Source organism: Perissodus microlepis, chromosome 7 (assembly GCF_051167445.1).
Source record: "Perissodus microlepis isolate ML-2025 ecotype Zambia chromosome 7, ASM5116744v1, whole genome shotgun sequence".
Classification (NCBI taxonomy): domain Eukaryota; kingdom Metazoa; phylum Chordata; class Actinopteri; order Cichliformes; family Cichlidae; genus Perissodus; species Perissodus microlepis.
This window is the reverse complement of record NC_140467.1, coordinates 22672868-22688130: the sequence shown is the minus strand read 5'-3', so window position 1 is coordinate 22688130 and position 15263 is coordinate 22672868. Positions and strand designations below refer to the sequence as shown.

Here is a 15263-nt window from a genome sequence, read left to right as displayed (position 1 = left end):
GCTGTCACACTAAGTTCTGTATCCATAATAATATCCAAAGTATTCAGCTCAATTATGTGTGCTGAGGTATTTGTGATTAGGATATGAATATGCATATAAACAGCTTAGCCCAAAAATGACCTCAAATGGAGCGTGAGCTGGTACCCAGCATTTTCTCTGACTGTGTTCTTTCGTGCAAAGTCATTTTCAGTGAAAATTTCCAATCAGCTTGACTTAATAGGCCCACCATGGATACTTGTGATTATAAACAGGCTAATATTTTCATGCTGCATATTTCTTTACTGATTAATGTCAGGGCTTTCACGCTGATATCAAAGTCACATTTTATGGATGATTAATTTTCTGCTTAGATATTGAGCAATTTATACATATAGTCAGAAGTCTGAAACTATACAGGCTCAAAACACAATCAAATTATTTTTCAATTTGACAGCTGTCATCATAAATCAGTTAAAGATGGTTTGAATCCTTTTTCCCACTTATTAATGTATTGCGATTTCAGTTATTGAATAGATAGATAGATAGATAGATAGATAGATAGATAGATAGATAGATAGATAGATAGATAGATAGATAACCTGGCGCATTCTACAGCATGTAGAGGGTTTCTAAGCAAATTGCTGTTATTTGTTAAACTTCTCCCAGAGGAGGAGGGGGGTTGGACAATTGTTCATCCCTGTTGGATCAGAGATGGGATCTCCTAAAATGTTATCAGCGCCCCTGGACCCGAGAGTTATAGCCTGTGAGGTATGTTTCATAATCGGTGCATTTTGAATAGGACACATGCACTCTGTCTTGCGATAACGGCGGAATCCTGGAGCGTTCGTGCCACGCATGCACCGCTGGAGCGCACGAACCCAGTCGCACCGCCCTCCTGTCCGCCTGCTGCCGGGAGGAGCTGAGGAGAGAGCAGACCGGAGCGCAGCTGTACCTTAGGGATGTGGCAGCAATGTTTTATGCTTAGAAATAACCTTCGAAATTGGCAAAGTTTGTCTTTTACTAGAGCTAAAAGAGAGAAAAAACAAATGTCCATCGGTCGTTAGAGAAATTTCTTACGGTGCCTGCCCGCCTCCCTGGGCTCTGTCGTAGGAGATTGCGAAGCGCATCGGAGCCGGTGTCCGCGCCAGTCTAACCATCAGAAGATAAGAAAGAGAAACAGAGAGAAAAACAAAGAGGTCGTTGGCTCTGCAGAGCCCCCGCTGACACCTGCCTTCGGTCCACGGTAGAGTCTGCCGGTGTGGAGGTGAGTGCAGATGTCATGTTTGTGGAATGTTGGCTGGTTTGATATCCAGTTGAGGTGACGGATGCTGAAGGTAAGGCCACGTGGGTACACTGATAACTGTACCAGCACGCTTGTTCTGGTTCTTATCAAGCTCTGCACAGCATGTCACCGAGATGCGGACCAAGTAATAACTTTTGCACATTACAGCCTCCCTCGCTGCACAGGCGTCACAGCATGTGGGGTTGCGTGTCTGATAACATCAAAAATGCAATAAGTCACACTCGGAGAGCGTGTGTGCAATTTCTATCCAGCCTAGCAACCAGGCAGCACCAGAGGGAAGGAGTTCACATCTTTGACTGTCTTAAAACACGCTGTGGGAGGCTTTTATTTATTTATTTATTTTTTTAAATCTAAAGAAATCATTTCTCGAACCGCCACATAAACATCCGTGACATGCGATGTTATAGCTTCGGGCTGTGCCATATTTAAAAGATCATGGCTCAGGATTCGGTAATATTGATATTAGGTTAATAAACCATAGCCATCTATTTTTAATATCAAGCACGTTTTAAATTGTTCAAAAAAATGTAAAAATCTTCTACAAAAGGCTTGTTGTTATGAAGGTTTGGTATTTTTGTAAAAAAAAAACAAACAAACAAAAAAAAAACAACACAAATTATTATTATAAATTAAATGTCTTTGGACTATTTTCTGACCAAACTAAGAAGTCTGGACAATTTCTTTTGTGTGTCTTCTTGTAAACTTCTGCACATTTTAAAGACTTAGTCATTGTGTAACTGTAGTATTCAGTAGGTTATATAATTACATTTTAATTGGCTGAAACTGTTCTGCAAATCAAAACAGCATCTGCATCACCTGAATAATATAACTCAACAAAAGGAGCAATAAATATGAATATGAGTGTATTATTTCAAAGCATAAACAACTCTGTCCCATACTATGATATCCACAATATGAAAAGCACAAGATGCAATTGCACTTCTGAAAGGCTGAATTAAAACTCTAACAGTAAGGCTTCACCAAAGGCATGCATTGTCCTTAAAGTCATCAAAGAATTGCATCATCTGCCAGAGTTGCTCATGGCCTGCGGTGCGAATGACAGCTCCATGGCTCATCTGAAAGGCCTGTAGCAAAACAGCAGCTCATTACAAGAGCAGCGGCTCGGGCTTCCTCTGGCGGGAGGCTGCTGGCTCATTAGGGGTCACAGAGGGGCGAGTCTCCCACTATGAGCTGCAGCTTGTTACCACGGCACTTTGTGAAATCACTGGTATTTGGAATGAATTCATTTTTACAGAAAAACTGAAGAGACGCACAAAAACCAGTATAAAACTTGTGCTATAAATAGCTTTCAGTTTAAAGCTACAGTAAAAATGAACAAAACCCCAATGTGTGTACACACACACACACACACACACACACATATATATATATATATATATATATTCATATATAGACACCTCTCTTCTAAATCCCTCCCATCAAACAAGCATCAACCCAGTGTGCGAATATCTTTATTCCATTTGTATTCTTTATACTTCTTTATTTTACTCATCTGATCTGGTCTGAAAAGACCTGTAATTGGCCAGCCTGACACTACATTTTTCCTCAAGTCTGAAAGTAAAGCCCAATGGAGGCGAGAGAGTCGACTTCTCTCTAAGGCCTCTTGAATAACATATTACTTATCCCAGCTTTAACAAGGCATCTTTGGTCATGGAAGTAGGCTTTGAATTAGATATATGGAACAACAACAACAAAATAGTTAGAATACTTCATCACTTCATCATGACATTAAAAAGAAAAATAAATAAATAAATAAATTATCCACTTACATACTGCAGGAGATGCTGCTTCTGATTGCCCCAGTCCTCAGTGTAAATATGTGAAGTAGGACATTTCTGATTATTCAGTGTATAATGTTGCAACTGTTATCAGCATGAAAATAAAATTAAAAAAAACATTGTCAACCAGAAGACAGCAGAAGAGACAGGGCCAACTCCACAGAAGTCATCAAATAAAAATCACAGTGTACATACATTTACATAAGCTGTCTGACTGGTCACTGACCCACTGTTCAAGCCTACTACATGTAGACTTCATGAACATAAACTTTACATTGCCCTGTTTGGTACAGTAATACTAGGCAAATCTCACTCTTAAGTGTGAGCATGGAGTAGAAGTCTGGCTAGAACCAACAGTGGAACTACACCCCCCCACCCGCTCCACTCCTCCGCCTCCACCAGTTTAAAAAATGACTAGACTCCTAAAAAAAATGAGTCATGCTTTTACATTCATTTCTACTGTCCAAGCAATTTAAATAAAGTCATACTTCTTTAAAAGGATAGAGAAACTGTGTGCTCAGGCAGAACGTAAACCTAAAATGCTCTAATCCTTTCTGCTTTCTGAATGGAATTACATGCAGGCTTATTTCTGTTGCCTTGCCACAGTTAATACAGACGTTCTATGTAGTGAAGATGGAAGTGTCCATCCTAGTAAGACATTTACACTTGAATCCATTCTCAGCTGTTTTTTTCCAAACATTGTCAGTATAACTTCACTCTTACTGTAGCTTATTTGAGAATTTTCTAGAACTGGCAAGCGCAACTGAAAATGCTGTGAGGATATCCCTCCTATCGTTAGACTGTTTTCAGCTTCCAAAATAAAAGAAGCGCTAATTAGATTTTTAAAAGAGTAACTTTATCCCTGTGTAAGATGCACTGAACTTTTAGCTGTCTCGAGACACTGAAAATTGCCACAGCATCCGCTCAGATAGTCTGGGCAGCCACTCACTTGATTTATCCGTGAAAGGTTAGACAAATGCCATAAATAATTGTTAGTCTGCCTCCTGACCATACTATTCCCCCTAGTGACTTACCATGTTGATTTTCTGAGGTGGCGCAGGTCATGAATTTCTGGGCAGCTCGAATCTATTGGACAGCCACTGAGCTTTGCTGTGACATGAAGGATGTGAGGCGTAAGCGTTGGAGTATGAAGGCTGCTTCAGTGATAGTGGGATCTTAGCTCTGGTATATGTTTAGTTGCTGTGAAGAAAAATCTTAATGTCAGTGCAATGACTGAATGACTGAGTTGCTGACTGATTTCCTGGCTGGCTGAATGAGTGAAAAAATGGACTTTACTTACAGCATGCTTAACATCGATGCCAAGATTAGCACAGGAAGGAGATGAAACACTCTAGGCATGAATCCAGACTGTATATTCATACACTCAGAGATGCACTGATGTTGCTGTCACGTGCTTAGCCGGTTCAGTGAGCATTGTGATGCAAAGCTTGAATATCATGTTTATTAAGAGAGGAGAGGAGGGGTCTCTGGCTGTGGGTATAATATTCAGCCCCATGTGCTCAACATAATGTTTTCTTTGTTTTGTTTTGTTTTGTTTTATATCAGAGTGTTTAATTGAATTCACCTTAAATGTTGGCAGCTGTTCCTGGAGTTAAATGCAAAATTGACGTTTTATTTTAAATTGTGGATAGATGTATTTAAGTTGCATGACATAAAAAAAAAGTCCCAAACAAATTAAAGCTATTTGAATTGAATCCACTTGTGGTTACATGTGTTAAAAATTTTTTTCCACCATAGCAGAAAGAGTCGGCTTTAATGTGACAGTACTGAGCTACAAAATAGTTCAAGCAAGAACAGCTTATTAAATCCATACCAGGAAAAATACTTATACCTATTAGCTGAATTAAGTCTTATGTTTAGAGATTGACTCGAAACTCAGTGAAGTGTTCTTTGCCTTTGTCCTGTCTACAACTATTTTCCTGCAGTTTTTCTCCTTGTGCTGCTCATTTATTATAATGTGACTTCTGGCCCAGTGGTGGCCAAGAAGAGTCATGCTCACAGTTTATTGCTGGATTTAGATTAATGAAGACAGACTATTCTTTTTATAGGAAAATTTAGGTATTTCTAAAACTAGGCCCATTTTTTTGGCATTTTTCATGGTCTAATATATTACATGGACCAAAAAACCTTTGGAATTGGTTCTATATTGCGTGAGATCATTATGACCTCAAAGTCCTGTCAGTGTAATCCCATGGAACAGCTGTCCATGTCAAAGTAAAGGTACTTGTCTTTTGCAGTGACAGGCTCAGATTGTTGAGCCAAAACGTCAATATTATGGAAAGCATTACTACAGAGATCTCTCTAACATATTTCAGAAGTCAAGCTCATGTAGAAGTCTTGCTCTGAAATCTCACAGGAGTTGAGTTGTTGCAGGAAGACAACAAGACAACAAGCTAAATGTGAGTTAGAGAGTTGCAGGGAGCCAAAAGCTCTCTGCAAAGAGAAGTGGAAATATATTAATGTATATATATATATGTATATATGTGTGTGTGTGTGTGTGTGTGTGTGTAGACAGAGACTACAGTAAAGTCAAGTTAGAGTAAAAAACAAATTGCATGTGGCTACTCTTTTTCTAAATTGTGGAAAATATAGCAATCAATACTGGTCCAATATCCTATTAACAATTTACAAATTTTGGCCCCAAAACAAGAAATACCAAAATTTTCTTTAAAGGATTTATCTGTTGTGTTTGGAATAGTCATCACCCAACAGTGCCTCTTTGTAATTCTGTTATACAGCCTATTGGGTTTGGCTTGTAGTACCATAATGTATAAAACATTTAATTCTAATTAAAACTGTGCATATTAAAATAACCATACTCTTATACTCATCAAGTCAATAAAAATAACCTGAAGTGCATTGTCTCCCAATTATCATTTAACAGTATAAACCCAAGGCAACAGTTCGCCACAACAACACAGATTCCCATCCTAATGATAGTAGTGTTTACGTATGAACCCAAAACATGTAACCCTCACTGCTCATCACTGCCTTTGTTACCTATTGAAGTTGTGGCTCTGGCTGCTGAACTGGGGTCAGCATTCACATAGCTTTATTATCACTTTGTGCTCTTGGCTAGCTTGGCTAGTATGTTAGCGCAGCGGCCCCCAACCTTTTTTGCGCCACGGACCGGTTTATGCCCGACAATATTTTCACGGACCGGCCTTTAAGGTGTCGCGGATAAATACAACAAAATAAAACTAGTACTGGTACCGAAAGAAATATGGTTTATTCATAACACACGTGAAAAGACCCAGGAAAACCGAATTAACGATAAAAACTATAACAAAATAACGCTGAAAACCGATAAAAACCCTGAAAACCATACATTTCACACCTGAGCCTCTACTCTCGCGGCCCGGTACCAAACGACTCATGGACCGGTACCGGGCCGAGGCCCGGGGGTTGGGGACCGCTGTGTTAGCGTACTGTCTGTGCATATGCTTGCAAAGAGCTCAAGTTATAATTGCAGGACAATGCAGTTGCTTCCACCCTTAATGCTGTTTGCCCTTTATCATTGTGCTGTTGTGCTTTTGTGCAATAAAAGTAAAAGTAATGTCCATATTTCCACTCCTGAAAAACTGTAGACCACCCCACTATTACCCCCGTCCTGCACATAAAATGAAATCAGATGATTGAAGCAGAATGAAAAAGGCAACTTTGTTTGATGTTTTTTTTGCTTTCTATGCATCCATCATGCAGGTAACTGAGAAGCTTTTCTAATGCAAGTAACAAATTGTAACTGTAGTGTAATTAGCAAATTTTGTACATTAACGCATTACATTACTGCTTTACTGAAAAATGTGATTACACCCAACGCTTCATAAAAGGATGTGAATACCAAGGAGTCTGGAAAGCGGCTTAAAAAAGATCTCAGTATGAAGCATTACACTGTGGGGAACATCATCTACAATTTTCAAACAACTGCTAGTTTGTTCAGAAGTGGAACAAACTATTCAGTAGGCGCTCTGCTACTGTTATTGTTACCAAACATTCACAACGAAGATATGCATGGGTGCCAGTAAAAGGTTTTTTTTTAAGTAATGTGTTCTAAATGGAAGGATCACAGAGACTTTCTGTCACAACAACATTAGACATGTTTGCTGTTGACCAGAAACTATTTTAATATGTGAGGTCTTCTTTCCTAAAGTTGAAATTGATCAAGAAGTGTACAATTTCTTTTAGGGATATAATCATTCTAAGCACATTAACGATGTAAGATTATGAAATTTTCTAGTCAACATCGTACCTCTTGTGGGGGATGTTAAAATGTGTAGCACAAGCACAAAAGACTTTAAACATTGCACATAGCTAAATTATTTTTTCAGGTTAGTCAGCAATTTCATGTACTTACTTTGTCACATGTCTCTAAAAATTCATTTTTTAAATGCATCAGTTCTGTTTAAAGTGTATGAAATTACTTTAGCGGTGTGTTTTATCCTAACAGTTAGAGAGCATTTTAGAGAGCAGAGCTGAGATGTAATATACAGTGTATTAGAGTTGTAAGAGACTTCTTGCTATCTCTGATAAAGACTGTAGAGATGATAATGGGCACTAATGTATTGCTAGACAGCAGCGCCGAAGAATCAAAGTAAGACAGTGAATTCCCTTATGAAATATGCATCAATGACAATGAAATAAGACCAAAGGCAAGCTGTGTTTGTTTGGAAAATAGGGTGGAGTGCTGGTTGAAATAGGTTGCATAACCATGCCATATTGCCATTCCGTTTTTGAAAAATCTTCACACCAGCTGCTGATGAAGACACAAGCAGCTTTGATCAGCAAGAGTAGGTGCACTAACGTTGACAGTGCAGATGTGGACCTGAAGGCAACTGACGCTGCCTGTCTTCTTGATTTATTTGTTTATTTATCCTAAAATAGTTTTATTGCTATACATTTCTGTTTGGAAATTCAACCGAGGTAAATATTTTAAAGTTGAGTTTGATTGGTTAATTTTGTCCCAAGAAGTTTTGCTTTACTTCCCCACACTTAACAGTTAAAACTGTTAAAAGTGGTCAAAAGTATCGTGGGCCAGCCTGTTTTTTAATATTCCGAGTGAATCATTTATATACAAATGCTGCCAGTTTATGCAGGTGTTATGCAAAACACATTCCAGGACACACTAAAGCTTTTATGAACTGCTTGTAGATTTTCTCCTAATAGAGTCACAAGGATTACCAAATAAATGACTGAAGAAGTGGCTGCAAGTGCTGGTATTTTCAGTTAATAGGTCTGAGTGAGCTATTAAAAGCTGCTCACTAAAAGCTCAGATTGACAAAAGGAGCAAACTGCAAAACTCAGCATATGCACAAGGTGCCTTGGGAAGGAAATTCAAATAGCACAGTTGATGCACCTGCGATTGAAGCTGTTCGTTGCCATCACTAATTTATCAGTGTAATTTCAGGTAACACAGGTGTTCAGACAGTATGAGTAAGTCTGAAGACTTCTGCTGGATTTGGTTCATAATGTGCTTCTGTAAATTTTCCTAAAATATTTTGACACATTTCTAACAGAATAATTTGAATAATACAGGTCGCTGGTTCGAGGCACAAATTCCTTTTTGGGGTTGTGTTAGGAAGGACATCTCAAACCCAAATTAAAACATGTGAAGTCACTCACTGTGGTGACCAGGGAGCAACCAAAAGGAGCTTTACAAATAAATACATTTAGTAGGTGATTGTTACACAGTTATATTTGACATCGAGTCTTTAGCAATGTAATTGACAATGACACCTGAAGCCGTTTGAATTTGATATCTTTGATTTCTTTTTCCCATTTAATAGAACAAAAATATTGTCAAGACTTGCATTGTCACAGCCTCCTGTTCAGGTTGAGCCCTTGTCACTTCAGTTTTTTGTAGCTTTATTTTGAAATTGCTCCATTTGTTCATCTTTTAAAAGCTCAAAGCTTTGGTTTAAATGGTTATAAGATGATAAAATTAGCATTGTAACACTAGTTAATTACTAAGTAACAACATTTAATAACATCAGTCACTATGTACCACTGTGCACTACTTTCACTGTCCAACAAACAAAATATTTTCAGTCCTTAAAGGGTAAATTTTAAGGGATTAAAGAGCTGGCCTCTACATCCCTATTCAGTGAGATTACATTGCTGGATTTAAATAAATATCCAACTGTGATGACGCTGATTGGAAAACTTGATGTTTTGAAGATTACCCTTAGTATTTTGGGCCTAAACCAAAATAGAAAATGTGCTTAAACATGCCCAGCACCAGGGGAGTGGTTTACATGTCATATTCTTTACACAGCAATTTAAAACAAAGAAGTGCATCTAATGGTTGGAAGGATGCTTGAATGACTTGAACACATCAAACCTTAAGAACAAACCAAATCAATAACTTCTGTTATTTTTGACCTGAGGATTACATTAAAAAGCACTGATTTACCTTTTATTATTATGCCTAATGACTGATATATGAACAATATATTGTTTTTGTGGAAAGAAGATTTGATGAAGAAATCATAAATGGACACATTTCCTTTACGTAAGAGCTGTTCTACCAATCACACTGCTATTTAACTGCTTACTTGTCTCTTTTTTGAAAAATATGATTTCCCTGTTTGAGCCAGTTACAGGCCACACATACCTCCAGACCTCTTGATGCTGACAGATTTGTTCAGTTGCCAAAAGACTGATAAATGCGGGAGATTACTCGATAGCCTTTCATTTATGCCGTGTATATCTCCAGATACACACACACACATACACAGTGTCAACAGGGTGTCTCTAAGAAAACCTAATATTGCTCCTTCTGCAAGCTTCGCTACTTTAGGTACACATCTGCCATCACCCTTTAAATTGAGCTCATGAATTATGGATGTCTGTCCCGCTGCTTCAACCCCTAAACTGTAATTAGTTTTGCCCAACACTTCTCATCATGACACACTTTGTGAGCTGCAAGAACAGAGAGGGGGCAGGGTTGAGGGGGTGTGAATACATTGTTCCTTTAAGACAGCAAAACAGGAGACCGGAGGAGAATAAGGTGGAATGAACCAATAAGAAACCATGGTTTGCAGAAGCTGTTAGTGACACCTTGACGAGGAGAGTAAGGCTTTGAGGGATAAAGAGGAAGGTGTGGTGGGACTTTTGGAGTGTGGGTGGGGGCTCTTGAGCTAGTCAGCAGATGCAGGAGACAGACTGGAGGGGGGGGGGGGTGGAACAGAATAATGAAAGAAAGAATGTCCACGCGCAGAAGTGAGAACACAAAATTATTGCAAGGCTACTCACTGCCATTACAATGAGTGTTTATCCCACTTTTCTGAACGCCAATTATCTGTTCCCGCATGAATCATGGAGATCATTTAGACTGGTGGCAAGCGCAGAGCACCAGCAGAGCTCCCTCACGATACAAACACGGTAGGAATGACTGAGTGCAGAGGTGCATTTACGTGCTTTAGGCAGGTGAGTGTGTGCTGATTATTTTCATGATGGTGCTGCTGCGAATGAGTGACGTGGTTCGATTCTCTGCATGCTGCTCCATATGTATGTTATTCCCAGTCTCGTTGTCTTAACAGAGGAATATCCGAGTGCTCTCGGGCTGTGTGTCTCTCTATCTCACACTGTGCCTCTGCTCCCTTTCAAATTAAAATCCCTGATGTCCCTGTGGTGTTCAATATTCTGCTCCTCCACTCTGTAATTTCCTTTTGTTTTTTCCTGTTTTGCCACTGACATTGCCAAGATGTCATTATGCCTGATCCAGACGTAATAAGTCATCTGAGACATATGGTGCTTTCCATGCTGCAACAGTTAACCTGCATAGTCGTGCTGCGCTGTGCAGTGTTTGATGACCCAAGTTTTTAGTCTCAGAGTCATGTGCTCTGTTCATCAAATTAATTAAGATGCCTTATTTTACGTCCAACATTTACCTCTGCAAACATGGCTGGAGGCATAAATACAAAGCTGTATCATCGCGTCATATTTGTCTTGTCGTTCCAGTGAGGTTTCTTCACGTACCTCAAGCTCAGCCCCTCTTACCCTGACCTGTACTGGCTCATTCCATACATCGAAAACTTCATTTAACTTTGCTGAAGTTACCAAACAGGTAAACCTCGGCTGTCTCGCCGAGTCCTTTAGCAATAGCAATGAATTGCCTTCCTGGCCTGCTTGACTCTATTTCATACTATTGTCGGCTCATGGTGATTAACTGCCTGCGCTTGTGGCTCGGGTGATTTCTGCTTTGTGTTGAGAGCTGGGCTGCGGCCGGAGGACAGGCCTGTGAGCAGGGGACGGCTGCCAGGATTGGAGGGTCAGCTGATCAGCTCTGAGGTGCGGGAGATTTATGACCCCACACAACAAAGCTGTGTCTGCTGAGGGACCATAAACCATAAATCAGGAAGAAGTGGGTCAGTTTGGGTCAGTGCTCATCTGCTTGCTGCAGATCTGCTCGCTGTTTTCCTAAAAGTGTTTTTTTTTTTTTTTTTTGCAGCTGACTTTGTGACATAAGTGACTTCCAGCCTTTGCTCTTCAACAACAAGGCCCGCTATGTTAATCGCGGTTTTATTTTCTCCGCTGTTAAATTCACTGATTTTTCAACTGTCAATCACATTTACTAATGAATTCCTGTTTTCTATTTTAAAAACCCATTAAGCTTCTCTAAGTGAATCACCCCTAATCCTTTTATTATCTCAAGCTATGTTAACACTGTTGGCCTTTAGTCTCTGCTCATCTTAATCATCCTAATTACACAATGTTTGTCTTTTAAGAGGGTGATGAGAATGAAATGGCATGGCATTGAGGCAGCAACTTGTTACTGATTGTACAAGAGGCATTATACCGTCCTCTGTATGAATCCAGTCTGTTTGATTCTGATCGCTGGTTTGACTAGTTTTGTGATTTGTCTTCCTAAGGGCAGCTAAGGCCAAAGTGAAAAATTGATTTTCTGCAGAAGGATTAGTGGTGGGGTTATAGCTATAGGCATGCATTACATTACAATGATTTATGCGGCATCTGCACACCAAAGCAAGCAAAACAAATTCTTTATTAGCAGTTGTATAAGACTTTTATTTTACAAAAACATGCACAGGCGTGGAGACGACTGTAGTCTTTACTGTCAAGGCAGTGGGCGATGAGTATGGGAATAGCAATGAATAACTTGAAGCTGTGTTTTCGAAGTTCAGACAGCTTGAGTAGGGAGATAAATAATCTCTGCCAGGAAGGACGGATCTTAATTTATTTGTGTCTGTATTGTTGCACAAAGAGGCATTGCAGACTGCTGCTGGAAATCAAACAAATGCAAATGCTGGCTGTGGAATGGAAATGACTGTGAAACATCAGAAGTCTCTCAGTATGACTGCCATAACAGCAGGGATTTGTACTTTTGTTTACGACAACACTGATAATATTTTCTCCCATTTTAGTTTGAACAGGAATTAAGCATGAATGCAGAGGGGGCTGTGTTAATGTTTTTCACTGTTATCCTATCACCTGACATGTTTACATTATGTATGGTATTGTCATGTGCATGTGTACGTGTTGTGAGAAGAGAAATATTGAAAAATGTTGCTTTAAATAAGTGTACATAACAAGTGTTGCTCATATCTTTAAAATGACAAAAAAAAATCCTTTTCCAAGAAAAATGTTAATTTTTTAAATATTTGAAAAGCTACTGAAATTATTAGAGAGTGAAGTTTTGCTGCTATGATAGCTTTTACTGTCAGAGTTGCTATAATGAGTAACACAAATGCCACAGCCAAGTCTCCAGGGTCAGCTATTTGGCCAGTGATTGCTTTATTACTGCAGTCCATTCTTATAGTTATCAGTAGTTTGGATGTAGGACTTTACTGGAAAACTGTTTTCTTGCCCATTAAAACGAATTCCCACAGCAGTTTAGCAGCATTATTATATGGTAATGTACAGCTCAAAGCTGCAGTGCTTTTATGACCATCTCAACAGTGAAGAGTAAATGAGAAAAACAAAATGGTAACATGTGCACTTGGCAATTTATCATTTTAATATGCGTTCTCTGAATAGCACACTTGGCTTGTCCCTGCTGAACACTTTGGAACCTTAATCTGGTTTTAGAAGTAGTTTACATATTTCTCCTAGGTGTACTCTTTATTTCAATGTAAAGATCTGAATTTAACTCACCGACTACAACTGAAATGAAAAAAAAAAAAAAAGAATACTGAAGGATTTTTTTTCAACATAGCAGGAGAGTTTACGTTTAATGGGGGAGAATTTTCTGTCACTTATAACGATCATCAGACCACATTGAAAACATGCACAGCACTATTCACTATTCTTGAGCTACCCTTTGTTTCTTTATGTTTTCCTTGAAAAATGGGAACTTGGTGCTGCAGTTTATTGAAAGATGCAATCATACAAGGGAATACAATATATATGGCTAAAACAAAGTTGGTACAAGACTAATGAGCTTGAAAGTCAATATTTGGTATCGCCACCTTGTTTTTTCAGTATAGCCTAATAATTTCCTTCAGGATTAATAAAGTATTCTGATTCTGATTCTGAAACTCTGTTAGACAAACTTTCTTCTCATTTCTTCAAGTAGTCTTTAGAATAAATTCTTGAAGGATATTCTGAAGCTCTTCTTCAGATTTTGTCTGCCTTTTTTGTGTTCTCTGCCAAGACGATCCCACGGTGCTCTAGTAATATCTGGGTGGGGGCTGGGGCTGGATGTTCACAGTGTTTCATTGCGTGCATTTTCTATCCAGGTATGCCTTTACTGCATTGGCAGTATGCTGAAAAAACCCCATTGCCAATCTGACATTTTCTAGATGGTATTACACGGTGGATTAAAATCTGATGTCATTTTTCTACAATCATAATTCTGCCAGTTTTCACAAGATCACCATCATCACTGGCTGAAAGCAGCCACAAACCATGACAGAGCCTCCACTGTGTTTTACATATAGTTGTAGACATTCGCTGTTGTACTTCTCTCCTGACTTCCTCTGTTCATATTCAGCCAAAATGTTCAAATTTGGATTCTTCTTCCATTTCTTGTGGTATTTGGTATAGCTCAGGCTATTTCCTTTCCTTAAGAATGGCTTCTTGACAGGCACTATCCAACTGAGACCATTTCTGATGAGGCTTGAGTATTCAAAAATACTATTTTATGGCTGTCAAACATTGTTATCCTCTTGCCATTTTTCATGGGTTCAGCTAATGAAAGGGGGACAAAATGTGGGGGTTTTTTTGCAGCAGGCTGCTATTAACAAAGTTCCCAATTGGTACTTTGCTATGTTTTTTGTTATGTGCAGACAAAGCACACCGACTTGAGTTAGGTTATTTTTCTTGAACAATTCATAGGTCAGTTTTGTAAGTGGCTTAACAAGCAAGGAAAACATTCTTCTGAAAATATCCTGGAGAACTATCGTTCAATACCACACTAGAAGTAGTGGTTCAAAAATCTTTTGTACAATACTGTATATATACGGTATATGTATTACATAACATTCACAAAACTGTTGACTCTCCTCTGTACCTAGCAGGTTTCCCCCACAGAGCCTGGTGAGCTTGGAATAAAAAATTTTTTATTGTGCTTTGAATTTAACGTCAGCCCTGCATCACTTCTATGGGTTTAATTCATAGAACATCATAAGGCATCATAATTTCTCCCCAGACAGCCTTGAATGAGCAATAATGTCATATGCGGCAAAGTGATGGCCTTATGCTTAGTGGGGAATAAATCATTGTGCCATTTTAAAATTACAGTGTAAGACAGAGCTGCCAGTAGTCACTTATCTAAAGAATTTTAGGTATTTTTGGACACGTTAAAGCCATGCCTTTCCAAAAGGACATTACAGTGCATTCCAAATAAGTAGCTAATGAATTGAAGTTATTTTAATCACAATTTGTCCTCAGCTGAATGGATCAGATCGACAGGTCAGGTATTATGCACAGCACAAGACTTTAAAAACCTCTGTAGGAACTGAGAGATAAGATAAATGGCTATAAAAGCCTCATTTCAGTACATTGCTGCACAATTGAGCTCAGATTTGCTGACAGATTTTAGCATTACTTTTAATGAATGTAGTTCAAAGTCTTCATAGTTGTTATGCTGTGATTAATGGTTTTCTGTTTTAACATTAAAATTAAATGTGAAACGGACTTTACCAATACTATGCTGGGGCAATCGTGGCTCAAGAGTTGGGAGTTCGCCTTGTAATCGGAAGGTT

The 15263-nt window shown here is 38.8% G+C and overlaps 1 protein-coding gene across 4 annotated transcripts in view; it reads left to right on the top strand.

Annotated features, from left to right (window-relative positions):
* The first annotated feature begins 686 nt into the window (after positions 1-686).
* mgat4c (mgat4 family member C) overlaps positions 687-15263 on the top strand; it is a 122260-nt gene continuing 107683 nt past the window's right edge. For all 4 annotated transcript variants that reach the window (XM_084934224.1, XM_084934219.1, XM_084934223.1 and 1 more), the window contains exon 1: positions 687-1243. The gene's annotated coding sequence lies outside the window, so the exon portion shown is untranslated. The remainder of the gene's footprint in view (positions 1244-15263) is intronic.